This window comes from Oratosquilla oratoria, chromosome 32 (genome assembly GCF_046742065.1).
Source record: "Oratosquilla oratoria isolate Oo_2021 chromosome 32, ASM4674206v1, whole genome shotgun sequence".
Lineage (NCBI taxonomy): Eukaryota > Metazoa > Arthropoda > Malacostraca > Stomatopoda > Squillidae > Oratosquilla > Oratosquilla oratoria.
In genome coordinates, this window is record NC_134808.1 from 4807446 (window position 1) to 4812445 (window position 5000).

Sequence of the window (5000 nt, forward strand, 5' to 3'; positions counted from 1 at the left end):
GGAAATGGAAATGGCGGAAATTATGAACAAACATTTTAAATCAGTGTTTACAAGGGAGAACATACAACCTGAAGAGATTGAATGGAAAGAGAAAGTCCCCCCTATGGAAGAAATAGAAGTAACAAAGAATGAAATATTGACACACTTGAGTAATCTTGATGTCAGAAAATCACATGGACCAGATGAAATAGCAAACTGGATTCTGAAAGAATGCAGGAATGAACTGGCAGACAAAATACATAGCATACTAAACAGTTCCTTGAAAGAAGGAAAAGTTCCAGAAGATTGGAAAAAAGCAAATATAGTACCTATATATAAAAGAGGAAATAAAGAAGAACCTACAAACTATAGACCAGCCTCTCTAGCAAGTACAATAGCAAAAATTTGTGAAAGAATTATCAAAAGTAGATGGGTAAAATATTTAGAAAAAAAAAAAGTGTTAAAACCAAGGCAATTTGGATTCAGACAATGACGATCATGCGTCACCAATTTAATATGTTTCTATGCAAGGCCAATAGATATAATACAAGAAAGAGATGGATGGGCGGACTGTGCATTTCTAGACCTAAAGAAAGCTTTTGACAAAGTACCACATAAGAAGTTGCTTAAGAAATTAGAAAATGAAGGAGTAATACAGGGCGAACTGCTAAATTGGATGGAAGACTTTTTGCAAGAAAGAAAAATGAGAGTAGTGATAAGAGACCAGCACTCAAAATGGGATAAAGTAATAAGCGGTGTTCCGCAGGGAACAGTACTGGCCCCAATAATGTTTGCTATATATATTAATGATATGGATGAAGGAATTGAAAGTTATATGAGCTTCTTTGCAGATGATGCAAAACTACTAAAAAGAGTGAAAACAGAAGAAGATTGTGAATCACTACAGAGAGATCTATATAAAGTACAGAAATGGAGTATGAAGTGGGAGATGGAGTTCAATACAAAAAAGTGTAGTATAATGGAATTTGGAAAAAGCAAAAACAGAATAACAGGATCATATAATTTGGGAGAAGAAGGAATAAAAAAAGTAGAAAATGAGAAGGACCTGGGAGTCATTGTTATGAATAATATGTCACCTGAGAAACATATAAATAAGATTTTTGGAGAAACTTATAATCTAATAAGAACAATCAAAGTTGCATTTACATACCTGGATGAAGAAATGGTGAAGAAAATCCTAATCACCCTGATAAGACCAAGATTGGAATATGCAGCAACGATATGGTCACCAAGTACAAAAAAATGTATAAAAAAACTTGAAAGAATACAAAGAGCAATTACAAAATTGGCACCAACACTCTCAAAACTATCATATGAAGAGAGAATAGAAAAACTTGAACTACAGACACTAGAGCAAAGAAGAGAGAGAGGAGATTTGATAGCTATTTACAGAATCATGAAAGGCATGGAAATTACTGATAGAGAGAATCTGATAAAATGGGATGACAGAAATACAAGAGGACACGGAAAGAAAATAAAAAAAGACAGCTATAGAAGAGATTTGAAAAAGAACAGCTTTCCTCACAGAATAATAGACAGTTGGAACAAGTTAGATGGGAAAGTGGTGTGTGCAAAAACAATACATGAATTTAAAAATAGTTTAGATAAAATGAGATATGAAGACGGGACCCCACGAGCATAGCTCCCCCTCCCGTAAAATACAACTAGGTAAATACAACTAGGTACAACTAGGTAAATACACACACACACACACATACACACACACACACACACACACACACACACACACACACACACACACACACACACACACACACACACACACACACACACACACACACACACACACACGCACGCACACACACAGAGTGAGAAAGAGAAGGGGAGGGGGGAGAAAGAGATACTCATGAATATTCACAAAATCAAAACATATAGACCACAAACACATAAAAAACATATAGGTGCGCAGGCGCTAGCACATCATAAACACAAAACATGCTCCTAAATCCAACACCACAAATACACAAATCGAACACACGTGAAGAGATGCATGCACGCACGCGCGCATACTTATGTATACACACACACATACATACATACATACATATATACATACATACATACATACATACATACATACATACATACATACATACATACATACATATATACATACATATATATACATACATATACATACATACATACATACATACATACATACATACATACATACATACATACATACATACATACATACATACATACATACATACATACATACATACATACATACATACATACATACATACATACATACATACATACATACATACATACATACATACATACATACATACATACATATATACACACATACATACATACATACATACATACATACATACATACATACATACATACATACATACATACATACATACATACATACATACATACATACATACATGTATAAATAAAATGAATGCGCGCGCGCGTATGTGCATGTGTGTGTGTGTGCGACTGTGTATGCATTTTTTTCAAGCTAAATTTTCGAAATTCATTATTCCACCACATAGCCCTCCATACGTCAAGGTAATATATAAGTCTTTAATAAGATTTAGTCATTCTGGGGGACCGTGGGTGTGCATGGGGGATACTAATGTGGGAGGTTGAGCCATCCCCCTCCTAGTCCCCCTTCCCCCTCCTTGATCCCCCTTCCCCCTTTGCCACAGCCCTTCCCTTCCCTCCCAGCGCCTATATCCGGCCTCCCACATTCACGAACCAAAACTATCTTGTAAACAAGATTTTTTATTTTTCATCTTTTAATTTTCAAAGTAATTATATGTTTTCGTTTTGAAAATAAGTCATTAATTGTTTATAATAAATTCTGCTCGTCTACTACTCTTTCGTTATGTTTTTCTTTTTATAGGTAACTAAATAAAATCAATATAGAATTTATAGCAGATGCTGGGTAAACCTATTAGGAGCATTCAATGCCTTCCAGGGCTTACGACAACACACTAGAATCGTAACAGACAGCCAATAAGAACGAAGCGGCTATGTAAAGATGGTCTCTCATTGGTCCATCCATTCTCGGCAGAATATTTTATTTGCTGCTATTGGAGGAGCTAAGAAAGCTTTCAACAAATGTAAGACGCGGTCCTGCTCAAGTTCTATTTCAGGCGCGGGAAACCTGTAGCCAGATGAACGACAACGACAAGCAACGGGCGTTACCATAGAATCGTAGGTTTCCAACAAACTGTCCTAGGTTTGTTTTGCATGTATTATTTTTCGTAGAACAAGTTTTATTTCCCAAGAATTCTATTAGTTATTGCTCTTAGATATTTATAGATGTCTTGGTCATGTTTTGTCTGGGTTTAGAAAAGGGGTAGGAAGCGACAGGGCGAGTGGGTTCTGTCAAAGGAGGGGAGAGATGGTTGAATGTTGGAGTGAGGAGAGAAGGGTCGAGAGCTCAGTTGGGGCCGTCTAGTTGGTGCGCGCGGGAACGCCATTTGGCCGTCAAACATACACTTGACACTCGATCATTTTGCCCACTACCACAACAAAAGAAAATCATAATTACGGTAAACATAGAACAGGATTCGCTGGTAAGTCTGTTCTATTATATGTATATATGTATGTATATCTATATATATATATATATATATATATATATATATATATATATATATATATATATATATATATATATATATATATGATCACATATTGATATGATTTTTGTTTTTATTTCATGGGTTATCGAATGTTGAAAAGTCGACATTGTTCGTGGTTTGTGTGATAAGATTTATCATAATCATATACTTCACGTGTTTTATATTTGTGAATGTGTTTCAAAAACTTTATAGAATACCAGTAATTTCTCCAGTCCACTAAGACATTGAATATATCATGAAAGTTTTTATATTTGCATCTGCAATTGACTGAAAACGGACTTAAACGAATTTTATTCACTCACAACAAATATAATCAATGTTATCAAAACTTAACCGGTTTTGAAAAAAGAAAATACTATTGACGATATAATGACGCCCTTTACATATCTTAATATAGTTGTCGTCAGACGATTCTGTTCAGCTAAGGGTTCCTAAGGTGAAAAGAAAACGCTATATATTAAGCGATAAGTTCAGTTAGAACGAAACAGATTTATTGTCAAATAAATATCAACAATGCAACTGTAGTATAAGGCATATTTGTAAGCTTACAGTATGAGTAAATTTGGAATTTTTGTAATAATGCCATAATAACTGAAATTTATATAATCACTACCAAAACTTTTGTCACGTGTGTGTGTGTGTGTGTGTGTGTGTGTGTGTGTGTGTGTGTGTGTGTGTGTGTGTGTGTGTGTGTGTGTTTACATACGATGACCTTGAAGGGGGTCGCTGTCGGTGGGGTCGTTTTCCCTCTGGGGTTCGCTCTAGAGCCGATTGAATTGAAGCCATCTATCATAATTAATAATAAAAAAAAAATAGATAAATGATTAACTTAACAATTAAGCAAACTAATAAATAAACAGACAAAAGGACAACTAAAGAGAGAACATTTCCAGAACTCTTGAACCGACAAAACTTAATTTGGAAAAACCAATTGTTGGGAATAGTTTTGGCAAAGAAACAAAATCTAGCCAACGGATGGGAATCATTTGTTCAAGGTGGCGACAAGTCTTTACACATTTCATTCTAAATAAAAACAAACGATTTTATGCAGTTAAGGAAACAAACTTCAAAGTAAAAGGAACCTTAATCGACCAAGACTAGACCATCCGTCTCCTTTAAGTGATAAAATAAAAATTTCAAACCGGAATAAATGCATCACAGTGCGTCAGTTGAAAAGCGGTTAACCGACGAGGTAGTCTGTCTACGGCGACTTTTTGTCACCTCAGTTTGAGTCTTTGCCACGGAAATGGACCGGCGACTGAAAAGACTCCATGCCTCGCTGGCGTCAAATCCTCTCGACACACCGTGCGAGGATCCTCAAGTAGGTTTGCCATACCCTAGGCCAGTGGTTCCCAACCT

The 5000-nt window shown here is 35.6% G+C and overlaps 1 protein-coding gene across 2 annotated transcripts in view; it reads left to right on the forward strand.

The window, feature by feature from the left end:
• The first annotated feature begins 3398 nt into the window (after positions 1 to 3398).
• Positions 3399 to 5000, forward strand: part of LOC143041742 (cytochrome c oxidase assembly factor 6 homolog) — a 143239-nt gene continuing 141637 nt past the window's right edge. Inside the window, exon 1 of one of the 2 annotated variants that reach the window (XM_076213756.1) lies at positions 3399 to 3572. The gene's annotated coding sequence lies outside the window, so the exon portion shown is untranslated. The remainder of the gene's footprint in view (positions 3573 to 5000) is intronic. The other variant, XM_076213755.1, reaches the window with a different exon arrangement.